This window comes from Scyliorhinus canicula, chromosome 13 (genome assembly GCF_902713615.1).
Source record: "Scyliorhinus canicula chromosome 13, sScyCan1.1, whole genome shotgun sequence".
NCBI lineage: Eukaryota > Metazoa > Chordata > Chondrichthyes > Carcharhiniformes > Scyliorhinidae > Scyliorhinus > Scyliorhinus canicula.
In genome coordinates, this window is record NC_052158.1 from 27065338 (window position 1) to 27081041 (window position 15704).

At 50.7% G+C, this 15704-nt stretch overlaps 1 long non-coding RNA gene across 1 annotated transcript in view; it reads left to right on the forward strand.

Annotated features, from left to right (window-relative positions):
- LOC119976730 overlaps positions 1 to 15704 on the forward strand; it is a 39582-nt gene that overhangs the window by 9044 nt on the left and 14834 nt on the right. The window contains exon 2 of the long non-coding RNA XR_005462982.1: positions 10893 to 10983. This is a non-coding gene — a long non-coding RNA (uncharacterized LOC119976730). The remainder of the gene's footprint in view (positions 1 to 10892; positions 10984 to 15704) is intronic.

The following is a 15704-nucleotide window of genomic DNA, read 5'->3' on the forward strand; positions in this document are numbered from 1 at the left end:
GGTGGAACACAGACTCTTATGCTCCGCCTGCTGGGCGGAACCAGCAGGCAGGTTCTACCACTCATACTACAGTATAAGGTACATCCCACCTAGGTACCATGATGCCCCTAATATAGCCTACCACATTCACCCCCTGTTTAAAAAAGAGTCCGGCGGGGGTGGTGGCCTTGCTTTTACAGTGGTAGAGGTTGTAGCCTTAGGTGCCTGAACATGCAATACGCATATTTACAGACAATTATTTACAAGTTCATTTTACAATGAAACTATCAGCCGGTCGGGGGCCCTGGTCGTCTCTGTGATCGTCGCAGTCCCGGCGGTGATGCTGGCTTCAGCTCGGGCATCCGTGGCTCTGGGAGTGTGTCGTCTTCAGCTTCATCACATCCGGATGGGGCCAGTGGGAGGACGGATCCTCCTGGGAAGGGGGCTGCGGTGGTGTGCACCGGTGAAAAAATTGGGGTTGGTGGGGAGGGTGGGAATCCAGCGGGGGCCAGATCCCGGAGGGAGACCGTGTCTTGTCAGCCATCAGGGTGCGCCACATCGGCGTACTGGGGGTTAGCATGGAGGAGATGTACCCTCTCGACCAGTGGGTCCGACTTGTGGGCCCGTATGTGTTTGCGGAGTAGGACGGGTCCGGGGGCTGCCAGCCATGTTGGGAGCGAGGTCCCTGAGGAGGACTTCCTCGGGAAGGCAAGGAGACGTTCATGAGGTGTTTCGTTGGTAGTAGTGCACAGTAGTGATGGGATGGAGTGAAGTGCATCGGGGAGGACCTCCTGCCATCGGGACACTGGGAGATTCTTGGACCGCAGGGCCAGTAGGACGGCCTTCCAGACCATCCCGTTCTCCCTCTCTACCTGCCCGTTTCCCCGGGGCTTGTAACTGGTCGTCCTGCTGGAGACAATGCCCTTGCTGAGCAGGAATTGGCGCAGCTCGATGCTGATGAAGGAGGACCCCCCCATCGCTATGGATGTAGGCTGGGAAACTGAACAGGGTAAAGATGCTGTGGAGAGCTTTAATGATGGTGGCAGCCGTCATGTCGGGACAGGGGATGGCGAAAGGGAACCAGGAATACTCATCAATCACGTTTAAGAAATACGTATTGCGGTCGGTGGAGGGAAGGGCCCTTTGAAATCCACACCGAGGCGTTCAAAGGGGCCGGAAGCCTTCACCAGGTGCACTTTCTCTGGCCTCTAGAAGTGCGGCTTGCACTCTGTGATGAATGGTATCGGTAACTGCTGTAACTATACCTTGCCTTTAATACATTGGCCCTTTAAGAACCGGGCTTGGAACCCTGGGGGACTCCGCCTCTGGCTCCGCCCTCAGGAAACGGTATATAAGGTGATGCTCACTGGGCAGCATGCTGTGACCACACTTCTCGGCAGCTGTCCGGTTCTCTGGTAATTAAAGATACTAATCTTCTCTCCTGTGTCATAATTGAGGGTATCTCACACTCCGCGCAGATTTGGCAGTTTCTGGTTACGGCCCTGACCTCCTCGATGGGGTAGGGCAGATTGCGGGTTTTAACAAAGTGGAAGAACCGGGTGACCCCGGGTGGCAGAGGTTGTCGTGGAGGGTATGGAGTCGGTCTACTTGCACACTGGCACAAGTGCCGCGGGACAGGGCATCAGGAGGCTCGTTTAGCTTCCCGGGACGATACACGATCTCGTAATTATAGGTGGAGAGCTCGATCCTCCACCGTAAGATCTTATCATTCTTAATTCTGTCCCGCTGTGCATTGTCAAACATGAAGGCTACCGATCGCTGGTCAGTGAGGAGAGTGAATCTCCTGCCGGCCAGGTAATGCATCCAGTGCCGCTCAGCTTCGACGATGGCTTGGGCCTCCTTCTCAACGGAGGAATGGCGGATTTCTGAGGCGTGGAGGGTGCGAGAAAAGAAGGCCACGGGTCTGCCCGCCTGATTGAGGGTGGCAGCCAGAGCTACATCTGATGCGTCGCTCTTGACCTGGAAGGGGAGAGACTCATTGATTGCGTGCATCGTCGCCTTGGCGATGTCTGCTTTGATGCGACTGAAAGCCTGGCGGGTCTCTGTCGATAGGGAAAAACTGTTGACTGGATTAGTGGGCGGGCTTGTCCGCATAATTGGGGACCCACTGGGCGTAATAAGAATAGAAGCCCAGGCAACGTTTCAGGGCCTTGGAGCAGTGGGGGAGGGGAATCTCCATGAGGGGGCGCATGCGTTCGGGATCTGGGCCTTTGACTCCATCATGCACTACGTAGCCGAGGATGGCTAGGCGATCGGTGCTAAACATGCATTTGTCCTTGTTATAGGTTAAGTTCAGGATTTCTGTGGTATGGAGGAATTTGCCGAGGTTGGTGTCGTGGTCCTGCTGGTCATGGCTGCAGATGGTGACATTGTCGAGGTACGGGAACGTGGCCCGCAGACCGTATCGGTCAACCATTCGGTCCATCTCCCGTTGGAAGACCAAGACCTCATTTGTGACATCAAAGGGAACCCTTAGAAAGTGGTAGAGCCGCCCATCTGCTTTGAATGCAGTGTACTTGCGGTCGTCCGGGTGAATAGAGAGCTGGTGGTAGGCTGATTTAAGGTCTACTGTGGAGAAAACCTTGTATTGAGCTATCTGGTTGACCATTTCAGATATGCGGGGGAGAGGGTACGTGTCGAGCTGCGTATACCTGTTGATGGTCTGACTGTAGTCTATGACCATTCTATGTTTCTCCCCGGTCTTTACAACCACCACTTGAGCTCTCCAGGGGCTGTTTCTATCCTCGATAATGCCTTCCTTTAGTAACCGTTGGACTTCCGACCTAATGAAGGTCCTGTCCTAGGCACTACCGTCTGCTCCTGGTGGCGACGGGTTTGCAAACGGGGGTAAGGTTTGCAAACAAGGAAGGTGGGTCGGCCTTGAGGGTTGCGAGGCCGCAGACAGTGAGGGGGGTATGGGGCCGCCAAATTTGAACGTTAAACTTTGCAGGTTACACTGGAAGTCTAGTCCGAGGAGTGTGGCAGCGCAGAGATGGGGGAAGACGTAGAGTCGGAAGTTATTGAACTCCACGCCCTGGACCGTGAGGTTGGCTATGCAGTACCCCCGGATCTCCACAGAGTGGGCCCCAGAGACCAGGGAGATCTTTTGTTGAATCGGGTGTACAGCGAGGGAGCAGTGTCTTACCGTATTGGGATGGATGAAGCTCTCCGTGCTCCCAGAGTCGATCAAGCAGGATGTCTTGTGCCCGTTGATAAGTATCGACGTCGTAGCAGTTGAAAGCATTAGGGGCCGAGACTGGTCCAGTGTCACTGAGGCAAGTTGTGGCAGAAGCTGAGAGATCTCGTCGGGCGGTACACGGCCACCCGAGTCGGGGTCCTGACGTCAACCAAGGTGGCTGCCGCCATGAATCGCACATGGCCGTCTGTGAGATCTCATCAGGCTATACATGGCCAGCCGAGTCGGGGTCCTGAGACGACATCTAAGATGGCTGCCCCCATGAATCGCACATGGCCTGTGAGGAGAGGAATGGCAGCGGGCCTGGTTTGCCTGTGGAGACAGTGGCAGCCAACCGGGCCTGGCATACTGCCACGAGGTGCCCCTTCTTCCCACAGCCCTTGCAGATTGCGGATCGGGCCGGGCAGCGTTGCCGGGGGTGTTTGTTTTGCCCGCAAAAACAACATCGCGCCCCCTCCCCCCCGGGTTTCCTGTCTGCCGCACTGCACAAGCTTGTGGGGAATTTAGGGGTGCTTTGGAATCGGCCGCGGGTGAGGTCCACCCTGTCCATGCGGGTACCGCGCAGTTGGGAATGTAGGCCTGGGCGTTGCGGGAGGCTACATCTAGGGAGTGCGCAAGTTTCCGTGCCTCTTTAAGCCCCAGCGTGTCGTTTTCCAGCAGTCGCTGGCGGATTTTAGAGGACAGCATGCCCGCAACAAAAGCTTCCCGTATTAAGAGTTCGGAGTGGTCATTGGCTGAGACCTGTGGACAGTTATAGTTTCTACCTAACACTAACAATACACGGTAAAAACTGTCCAGTGATTTCCCTGGGATCTGCCGTCTGGTAGCTAAAAGATGCCGAGCGTATATCTGATTCACAGTGCGGACGCTCTTTTAACAAAGTCATTGCGTCCTCGAAACCATCCGTGTCTTCGATAAGCGTGTAGATTTCTGGGCTCAGCCTTGAGTGGAGGACTTGCATTTTCTGTTCCTCTGTGGGGGTAGTCGGGGCCGTCCAGATGTACCCGTTGAAACATGCCAGCCAATGTTTAAAAGTTGCTGCTGCATTTGCAGTGTGGGGGTTGATTTGTAGACACTGGCTTGATGCGGAGAGCAGCCATTCTTCAATTTTGTTCATTAAATTGATGCACTATCAATCACTACTGAAGCGAGATTGTAGTCCAATTGAAGGCTTTAATAAATAAGTAGTTACCCCAGCAGCTCCTGTACAGAATGACTGCTGTGGGTGAAACACAGACTCTTATGCTCCGTCTTATGCTGGGCAGAACCAGCAGGCAGGTTCTACCACTCATACTACTGTATAAAGTACATCCCACCTAGGTACTGTCATACCCCTAATATAGCCTACCACACTCCTTAATTGGAAAAAAAAGAATTGGCTGCTCTAAATTTATTTTAAAAAGGTAGGGAAGAGTTTTTGGGGGAACTAGAAGCTCCACTGGAGTTGGAAGAGATCAAGGAGGCGCTGAAACTGATGCAGTCGGGGAAGGCACTGGGGTCCGATGGGTTTCCGGTGGAATTTTATAAAAAACTTTGAAGACCAGCTGACCCCTTTATTGTTGGGGATGTTTAGGGATTCCTCTTTGAGAGAGGTGCCTTGCCACAGTCACTTGGGCAAGCATCGATTTCTCTGCTCCTGAAGAAGGACAAACACCCCAAAGACTATGGTTCATATCGTCCGATCTCCCTGTTAAACATGGACACAAAGCTTCTAACTAGGGTATTGGCGTTAAGACTGGAGCCTTGTCTCCCGGAGGTGGGGGGGAGAGACCAAATGGGATCTATAAAGGGGTGGAGGTTAATGGCAAACGTGAGACGGTTATGGAAAGTGGTGCTTACCCCGGGGGAGTATCAGGTTCCGGAGATCATGGTTTCTCTTGATGTGGAGAAGGCATTTGACCGGTTAGAGTGGGACTACCTGTTTAAGGGCTATCTTGACAAATACATGAATAGAGCAAAGAAGAACAAAGAAAAATTACAGCACAGGAACAGGCCCTTCGGCCCTCCAAGCCTGCGCTGATCCAGATCCTTTATCTAAACCTGTCGCCTATTTTCTAAGGATCTGTATCCCTCTGCTCCTTGCCCATTCATGTATCTGTCTAGATACATCTTAAATGACGCTATCGTGCCCGCCTCTACCACCTCCGCTGACAATGCGTTCCAGGCACCCACCACCCTCTGCGTAAAGAACTTTCCACGTATATCTCCCTTAAACTTTTGCCCTCTCACCTTGAACTTGTGACCCCTAGTAATTGAGTCCCCCACTCTGGGAAAAAGCTTCTTGCTATCCACCCTGTCTATATCTCTCATGATTTTGTAGACCTCAATGAGGTTCCCCCTCAACCTCTGTCTTTCTAATGAAAATAATCCTAATCTACTCAACCTCTCTTCATAGCTCGCACCCTCCATACCAGGCAACATCCTGGTGAACCTCCTCTGCACCTTCTCCAAAGCATCCACATCCTTTTGGTAATGTGGCGACCAGAACTGCACGCAGTATTCCAAATGTGGCCTAACCAAAGTCTTATAGAACTGTAACATGACCTGCCAACTCTTGTACTCAATACCCCTTCCGATGAAGGAAAGCATGCCGTATGCCTTCTTGACCACTCTATCCACCTGCGTTGCCACCTTCAGGGTACAATGGACCTTAACACCCAGATCTCTCTGTACATCAATTTTGCCCAGGGCTTTTTCTTTGCCATATAGTTCGCTCTTGAATTGGATCTTCCAAAATGCATCACCTCGCATTTGCCCGGTTTGAACTCCATCTGCCATTTCTCTGCCCAACTCCCCAATCTATCTATATTCTGCTGTATTCCCTGACAGTCCCCTTCACTATCTGCTACTCCACCAATCTTAGTGTCATCTGCAAACTTGCTAATCAGACCACCTATAACTTCCTCCAGATCATGTATGTATATCACAAACAAAAGTGGTCCCAGCACGGGTCCCTGTGGAACACCACTGGTCACAGTTCTCCATTTTGAGAAACTCCCTTCCACTACTACTCTCTGTCTCCTGTTGCCCAGCCAGTTCTTTATCCATCTAGCTAGTACACCCTGGACCCCATGAGACTTCACTTTCTCCATCAGCCTACCATAGGAAACCTTATCAAATGCCTTACTAAAGTCCATGTATATGACATCTACAGCCCTTCCCTCATCAATCAATTTTGTCACTTCCTCAAAGAATTCTATTAAGTTGGTAAGACATGACCTTCCCTGCATAAAATCATGCTGCCTATCACTGATAAGCCCATTTTCTTCCAAATGGGAATAGATCCTATCCCTCAGTATCATCTCCAGCAGCTTCCCTACTACTGACGTCAGGCTCACCGGTCTATAATTACCTGGATTATCCCCGCTACCCTTCTTAAACAAGGACAACATTAGCAATTGTCCAGTCCTCCAGTACCTCACCCCTGTTCAAGGATGCTGCAAAGATATCTGTTAAGGCCCCAGCTATTTCCTCTCTCACTTCCCTCAGTAACCTGGGATAGATCCCATCCGGACCTGGGGACTTGTCCACCTTAGCAGCACGGTAGCATTGTGGATAGCACAACTGCTTCACAGCTCCAGGGTCCCAGGTTCGATTCCGGCTTGGGTCACTGTCTGTGCGGAGTCTGCACATCCTCCCCGTGTGTGCGTGGGTTTCCTTCGGGTGCTCCGGTTTCCTCCCACAGTCCAAAGATGTGCAGGTTAGGTGGATGGCCATGATAAATTGCCCTTAGTGTCCAAAATTACCCTTAGTGTTGGGTGGGGTTACTGGGTTATGGCGATAGGGTGGAGGTGTGGACCTTGGGTAGGTTGCTCTTTCCAAGAGCCGATGCAGACTCGATGGGCCGAATGGCCTCCTCCTGCACTGTAACTTCTATGATTAATGCCTTTTAGAATATCCAACACAACAAAAGTAAGGTTAGGGGGGTCGGGGGTTGTTGGGTTACGGGTATAGGGTGGATACATGGGTTTGAGTAGGGTGATCATTGCTCGGCACAACATCGAGGGCCGAAGGGCCTGTTCTGTGCTGTACTGTTCTATGTTCTATGTCCCTCTCCTCGGTGAATACCGATGCAAAGTACTCATTAAGAATCTCACCCATTTCCTCTGACCACGCATAACTTTCCTCCTTGTCCTTGAGTGGGCCAATCCTTTCTCTAGTTGCCCTCTTGCTCCTTATATGTGAATAAAAGGCTTTGGGATTTTCCTTAACCCTGTTTGCTAAAGATATTTCATGACCCATTTTAGCCCTCTTGATTCCTCATTTCAGATTGATTCTCCATTCCCGATATTTTTCCAAAGCTTCGTCTGTCTTCAGAATAGGATGGGAATAGAGGGATACGGACCCCGGAAGTGGGAAAGATTTTAGTTTGGATGGGCAGCATGGTTGGCGCAGGCCGAAGGGCCTGTTCCTGTGCTGTATTTTTCTTTGTTCTTTTTTGTGATACCGAAGAAATGGAGGTTTGGACCTGGCTTTGTAGCGTGGGTACGGCCCCACTTGCCAGTGTTTGCACGACCAAAGTGTCTTCTGAGCCCTTTCTCCTAAACCGGAGCACTGGGCAGGGATGTCCCCTTTGTTTGTGTTGTCAATAGAGCCACTCGCCATGGCGCTGAGGGCTTCAAAAGCATGGGAAGGAATTGTTAGCGGAGTGGTGGAGCATCGGGTCTCGCTATGTGCCGATGATTTGTTGTTGTACGTTAGGAATCCGGAGACATCAGTGGTAAACATTATGTGGGTCTTGCAGCGCTTTGGATTTTATTCTGGATAGAAGCTAAATGTAGGAAAGAGCGAATACTTGGTGTTGGGGCACCATGGCAGAGAGCGGGGGTTGGGGGACCATGGCAGAGAGCGGGGGGTTGGGGGGGACCATGGCAGAGAGCGGGGGGTTGGGGGGGACCATGGCAGAGAGCGGGGGGTTGGGGGACCATGGCAGAGAGCGGGGGGTTGGGGCACCATGGCAGAGAGCGGGGGTTGGGGGACTTGCTGTACCGGCTAGCAGGAAGTAATTTTCTGTATTGGACAGCAAGAACTGGGGGGATCTCCGGAGGGTGAACTATACAAATCTGGTGGGGAAGGCCAAGGAGGCCATGCAGAGATGGAACGGTCTCCCACTATCTCTGGTGGGCCGAGTACAATCGGTTAAGATAAATATCTTGCCAAGATTTTAATTTTTATTCCGGTGCTTCCTGGTGTTTCTGCCCAAGGCATTTTGAGAGAGACTGAGCGACCTGTGACTGGGTTTATTTGGATGGGTAAGGGCCCCCGAGGATTAGGAGGGTGGTGCTTCAGAGGGAGAGACAAGCAGGGGGCATGACCTTGCCAAACTTTCAACATTACGATTGGGTGGCCAATGCGGAAAAGGTGCAGGGCCTCGGAGAGGTTGTGGGTCGAGTCTGTGAGGTGCGGGGCAAGCCTGGTGCGTTGGTAAATGCAATGCTGAAGAAACACCCGACTAAGGGCAGCACGGTAGCATAGTGGTTAGCACAATTGCTTCACAGCTCCAGGGTCCCAGGTTCGATTCCCGGCTTGGGTCACTGTCTGTGCGGAGTCTGTACGTTCTCCCCGTTTCTGCGTGGGTTTCCTCCGGGTGCTCCGCTTTCCTCCCACAGTCCAAAGATGTGCAGGTTCAATGGATTGGCCATGCTAAATTACCCTTAGTGCCCAAAAAGGTTAAGTGGGGTTACTGGGTTATGGGGATAGGGTGGAGGTGTGGGCTTGAGTGGGGTGCTCTTTCCAAGAGCTGGAGCAGACTCGATGGGCCAAATGGCCTCCTTCTGCACTGTAAATTCTACGATTCTAACCCGGTGGTAGTAGCCACCTTAAAAATGTGGAGACAGCTCCATCAACATTTGAAGGCTGCCTCAAACCAATCTCCCATCCGTGCAAACCAGTTACTCGAGCCTGGTAGGCTAGATGCAAGGTTTAGGGAATGGAAGGAGAAGGAGTTCCCGTACCAGCCTCCCCGGACAGGCGCCGGAATGTGGCGACTAGGGGCTTTTCACAGTAACTTCATTGAAGCCTACTCGTGACAATAAGCGATTTTCATTTTCATTTTCATTTCATTTCATTGGAGAAGGTGGGAGATTTATTTTTAGAAGGTTGGTTCGCTCACCTGGGGAGCTAAAGGAGAAGTATGGGCTTAGAGACGCTCATGGTTTCAGATATCTCCAGGTGCGTAGCTGGGTCAAAAAGCACTTTCCAGCTTTCCCGGCCAAACAGCCTTCTACCTCGCTCGAGCGGATTTTACCCTGCTCGGGATTGGAGGTGGGCAGTAAGACGGGCATGTACCAATGGATCACGGGGGAGGAAAGGGGCTCAGTTGAGGGAGTGAAGGCCAAGTGGGCGGGAGGACTGTAGCCAGTTTTGGAGGAGGCGGTTTGGAGCGAGGCTCTGAGGAGGGCGAACGTAACCTTGTCCTGAGTGAGGCTGAGTCTCACCCAGCTGAAAGTCGTGTTCCCAGCACACCTCACGAAGGTGTAGAATGAGCCGGTTTCTCGATGGGACGGATAGATGCGATCATTGCTCGAGGGGGCCGGCATACTACGAGCTCATGTTCTTTTCTTAAAATAAATTTCGAGTGCCCAATTAAATTTTTTGCAATTAAGGGGCAATTTAGTGTGGCCAATCTACCTACCCCACACATGGGTAAAAATAAGCAGAGTGGGCACAGGTGCAAAGGGTAAAAATGCAGATCATTGAATGCAGGATCGATGGGTAAACATGCAGGTCAGTGATCACAGGAACGATTGGTCAAAACACAGGTCAGTGAGCGCATGTGCGCTGAGTAAAAACACAAGTCAGTGAGCACGGGAGGGATGGGTGGAAACACAGGTCAGTGAGCGCCGGAACCATGGGTAAAAACACAGGTCAGCGAGCACAGGAACCATGGGTAAAAACGCAAGTCTGAGCACAGGAACCATGGGTAAAAACGCAAGTCTGAGCACAGGAGAGATGAGTAAAAACACAAGTTAGTGAGCACAGGAGAGATGGGTGAAAACACAGGCCAGTGAGCACAGGAGGGATAAGTAAAAATGCAAAGTCAGTGAGCACAGGAGGATGGGTGGAAACGCAGGTCAGTGAGCGCAGGAACAATTGGTAAAAACACAAGTCAGTGAACACAGGAGGGATGAGTAAAAATGCAAAGTCAGTGAACACAGGAGAATTGGGTGGAAACACAGGTCAGTGAGCACAGTTGGGATTAGTAATGGGTCTTGGTGCAGGGGGGTTGAAAAGGATGTTGTGTTATGTACCCTGGGATAACACAGGCTGCAACTCGATGCAGCTTTGACCAAAAGATACTCCAGACTTTGAAGTAAGTTCAATGTGATTTATTGAACCATTAGCACAGTTCTCTATGATTTCGACTCTCCTGCTAATCTTTCCTATAGTAACTCAGTCTAACTAACCAGTCTGCTCTAAGCCACATGGTGGGTGTGATGCTTCTGATCTGCCCCTGTCCTACTCTCTAAGTGTCGCCTGTGGAAAGAGACAGAGCATGTGTGCCCTGTCCTTATATATGGGTTATGTGTTGCCCCCCTTGTGGTAGTGTCACCTCTGGGTGTCTTGACTGTCCATTGGCCGTGTCCTATTCTATGTGTTCATTAGCTGTATGCCTGCATGTCATCACGTCTCTGGTGCTCCCTCTAGTGTTTACTTAATCGTAGTGTATTTACATTAACCCCTTGTGTATTTACAGTGATGCATATCACCACAAAGGAGAGGAGAGATGTTGCGTTCCCTCCATACTGTAAAACCTGACCCTTCTGCAATCTTTGTTCATCGATCAGGTATGCCTCTAACATGATGGAATAAAGTGCTCTGTACAGAGCCAGGAAAGGGAGTGAAGTGCCTTTGTGAGTTTGAGTCTGTCAGCACCTGTCAGTTTTATTAATAGCTGACTGCAACTCAAGTCAATCCCTTCAGTGTGCTTGGAGACTTCAAGGCTGCGAGTGTAAATCAGCTGGGGTTTTCTCAAAGTCAGGGTCACACTGCAGAGATTTATACGCCCACAGTGAGGGCAGAACGCAGCCTGTTGTGAACGCTGGAGAGGCGAGGGTGGGCGGGGGGGGGGGGGGAGGGGGGGGGGGGGGTGTGCAGAGCCAGGAAGCTAAAAGGTTGATGGATGGCCGGTGGGTTGACAGCTCCGAGTGAGTTTGCGAAAGGAGCCCGACAAAGGATGTGTTTTGTGGAGAGAGCTGGGACTCTGGGGAGCTCGGGGAGCTATAAAACAGACATGACATCGGATAAAGGACAGCGAAGTGAAGGGAAGCGAGTGATGAATGGCGCTGGCATTAATCTGTTGTCCAGGATGAGCTGGGAGCCTCCCCAAGGGAGCAGTTGAATTGGGACCTCTGCTATCCCCAATAATTACAAAATGGTCTTGATGAAGGTACAGGACTATAGTCTCAGGTTAGGCACGGTGAAGTTCAGGCGACTTGGGAACACTCAACAGGAAGTATAAGGAACAAGCTTCATTCCACGGACTGCCATACTGTAAGATAAAGGTACAGGGAACTCCCGACCAACTTACATAGAGATTTACTGGGCAAGAATGGGCCTAATAATAATCTTTATTAGTGTCACAAGTTGGCTTCCATTAACACTGCAATGAAGTTACTGTGAAAATCTACTTCTCAGTGCTGGCCTTTACGTTCCACATGAGCCTCCCTTCCACACCACTTTGCCTCAACCTATCGACAGGTCCTTCCAGGTATGTACTCCATACCTCTCAACGACTGGTGGACCGTATTAAACAGGACAACCCTTTTGATTCTTCGCCACAGGCAAAGTACTGACTACCCAACCAACCCGTGCTTGCAAAACTCAAAACGCAATGTCCAATATAATACAACAGTGGTGACTACCACACGAACATCGGCCAGTACATGGCGTAGTGGTTAGCACTGCTGCCTCACAGCGCCGAGGACCCGGGTTCAATCCTGTCCCCGGTCACTGTCTGCGTGGAGTTTGCACATTCTCCCTGTGTCTGCATGGGTCTCACCCCCACAAACCCAAACAGGTGTGCAAGCTAGATTGATTGGCCACGCTAAATTGCCCCTTAATTGGAAAAAACAGATTGAGTACTCTAAATTTATACAATAAAAAAAAATTACACTGATAGTCTATTTAATATTGTCACATGTGCCAGAGGATGTACATGTGCCAGAGGATGTACATGTGCCAGTGGATGTACATGTGCCAGAGGATGTACATGTGCCAGAGGATGTACATGTGCCAGTGGATGTACATGTGCCAGAGGATGTACATGTGCCAGAGGATGTACATGTGCCAGTGGATGTACATGTGCCAGAGGATGTACATGTGCCAGTGGATGTACATGTGCCAGAGGATGTACATGTGCCAGTGGATGTACATGTGCCAGAGGATGTACATGTGCCAGTGGATGTACATGTGCCAGAGGATGTACATGTGCCAGAGGATGTACATGTGCCAGAGGATGTACATGTGCCAGTGGATGTACATGTGCCAGAGGATGTACATGTGCCAGAGGATGTACATGTGCCAGTGGATGTACATGTGCCAGAGGATGTACATGTGCCAGAGGATGTACATGTGCCAGTGGATGTACATGTGCCAGAGGATGTACATGTGCCAGTGGATGTACATGTGCCAGAGGATGTACATGTGCCAGTGGATGTACATGTGCCAGAGGATGTACATGTGCCAATGGATGTACATGTGCCAGAGGATGTACATGTGCCAGTGGATGTACATGTGCCAGAGGATGTACATGTGCCAGTGGATGTACATGTGCCAGAGGATGTACATGTGCCAGAGGATGTACATGTGCCAGTGGATGTACATGTGCCAGAGGATGTACATGTGCCAGAGGATGTACATGTGCCAGTGGATGTACATGTGCCAGAGGATGTACATGTGCCAGAGGATGCATATATTCATTCACAGGGCAGACAGAATGAGCATGACCACGCATTGTGCCATTTTCAACTGAACAAACGTTTGGGGGACAGCTTTTCGCTGATTCCTTCCATTTTAAAAAATAAATTTGTGTACCCAATTAATTTTTCCAATTAAGGGGCAATTTAGCGTGGCCAATCCACCTACCCTGCACATCTTTGGGTTGTGGGGGCGAAACCCACGCAAACACGGGGAGAATGTGCAAACTCCAAACGGACAGTAACCCAGGGCCGGGATTGAACCCGGGTCCTCAGCGCCGTGGGCAGCAGTGCTAACCACCACGCCATGTACTGGCCGATGTTTGAGTGGTAGTCACCACTGTTGTGTTATATTGTATATACTGGTATTACGGTAAGGCCCCTGTACTACAGGGACGGGGGTAGATCCCTGCCTGCTGGCTCCGTCCAGTAGGCGGAGTATAAATGTGTGTGCTCACCGAGCTGCAGCCATTTCGTTAGAAGCTGTAGGAGGCCACACATCTTAGTGTAATAAAGCCTCGATTACATTCTACTCTTGTCTTGTCGTAATTGATAGTGCATCAGTGTGGCAGTTCCCTGGTGCATTCTCCATGAAAACGTCACGATCAATTGGAGTCAACTTGCCAACCACTCGGCATTCTCTTGCCATGCGATGAAAATTGTTGTTCTGTTGACAGTTTGTTTTTTGATGGTGGCACGGTAGCACAGTGGTTAACACTGCTGCCTCACAGTGCCTGGGACCCGGGTTCAATTCTGGCCTTTGGTCAATGTCTGTGAGGAGTCTGCACGTTCTCCCCGTGTGTGCGTGGGTTTCCTCCGGGTGCTCCGGTTTCCTCCCACTGTCCAAAGATGTGTAGGTTAGGTGGGTTGGCCATGATAAAAGTTTCGACAGTGTGCATACTTTTTCACCAGTACTCAAGCTCTGTGCCATCAAATGACCAGATCCATCTCCTCGTTTCTCCTTAATGTACCTGTCTAACTTCCCAGTAAATGTATCTGTGCTATTCTCAGTCAGATTCATTGGTGACTTATTTATATTTATGCCCTGTAGATTTCCTGCCTACATGTGGACACTTTTCCTCGACCTTATCAAGCCCAGTTATCTTCCTCAAGGCCCTCAGCCGGCCATGTCTCAGACTTCAGATTTCCTCAGGAAACAAAAGCACCAAAACAATCGGTACAAAAAAAGAGCCGATCACCCACTGGGATGTTAAACCGTGCGGAGTCATTTTCCTCGGGGGGGTGGCAGTGGGGGCGAAAGGGGAGAGTGTGGGGGGTTGGGTTATTAGCACCAGGCTCACCAGAATGATTCTGGGGATTAAAAAAAGAATAATGTGGACAGTCTGCATTTTATAGGCTTGCATTACCACCAGATCAGAAATGAAAGGGATGATCTAATTGAGAAGTGGAGGATGACTAATGAACTTGATAGAGCAGGGAGATATAGGAAGAGAGCAAGAAATCGCGTTGGTGCAGGTAGAGTAGAACAAGCGGGAACACGCAGCAGCAAGGCCCGTCATGGTGATGTCACGAGGCATTTTTCACAAAAAGCGTGGTGGAAAACTGGAGTATTCTGTGTTGTACCCCGTGCTGTCCCTGTCCTGGGAGTGTTTAATGGGGACAGTGTAGAGGGAGCTTTACTCTGTATCTAACCCCGTGCTGTCCCTGTCCTGGGAGTGTTTGATGGGGACAGTGTAGAGGGAGCTTTACTCTGTATCTAACCCCGTGCTCTACCTGTCCTGGGAGTGTTTGATGGGACAGTGTAGAGGGAGCTTTACTCTGTATCTAACCCTGTGCTGTACCTGTCCTGGGAGTGTTTGATGGGGACAGTGTAGAGGGAGCTTTACTCTGTATCTAACCCCGTGCTGTACCTGTCCTGGGAGTGTTTGATGGGACAGTGTAGAGGGAGCTTTACTCTGTATCTAACCCTGTGCTGTACCTGTCCTGGGAGTGTTTGATGGGGACAGTGTAGAGGGAACTTTACTCTGTATCTAACCCCGTGCTGTCCCTGTCCTGGGAGTGTTTGATGGGGACAGTGTAGAGGGAGCTTTACTCTGTATCTAACCCCGTGCTCTACCTGTCCTGGGAGTGTTTGATGGGACAGTGTAGAGGGAGCTTTACTCTGTATCTAACCCTGTGCTGTACCTGTCCTGGGAGTGTTTGATGGGGACAGTGTAGAGGGAGCTTTACTCTGTATCTAACCCCGTGCTGTACCTGTCCTGGGAGTGTTTGATGGGACAGTGTAGAGGGATCTTTACTCTGTATCTAACCCCTGTGCTGTACCTGTCCTGGGAGTGTTTGATGGGACAGTGTAGAGGGAGCTTTACTCTGTATCTAACCCCGTGCTGTACCTGTCCTGGGAGTGTTTGATGGGGACAGTGTAGAGGGAGCTTTACTCTGTATCTAACCCCGTGCTCTACCTGTCCTGGGAGTGTTTGATGTACACAGTGTGGATGGAGCATTTCTCTGTATCTAACCCCGTGCTATGCCTGTCCTGGGAGTGTTTGATGGGGACAGTGCAGAGGAAGCTTTACTCTGTATCTAACCCTGTGCTGTACCTGTCCTGGGAGTGTTTGATGGGGACAGTGTCG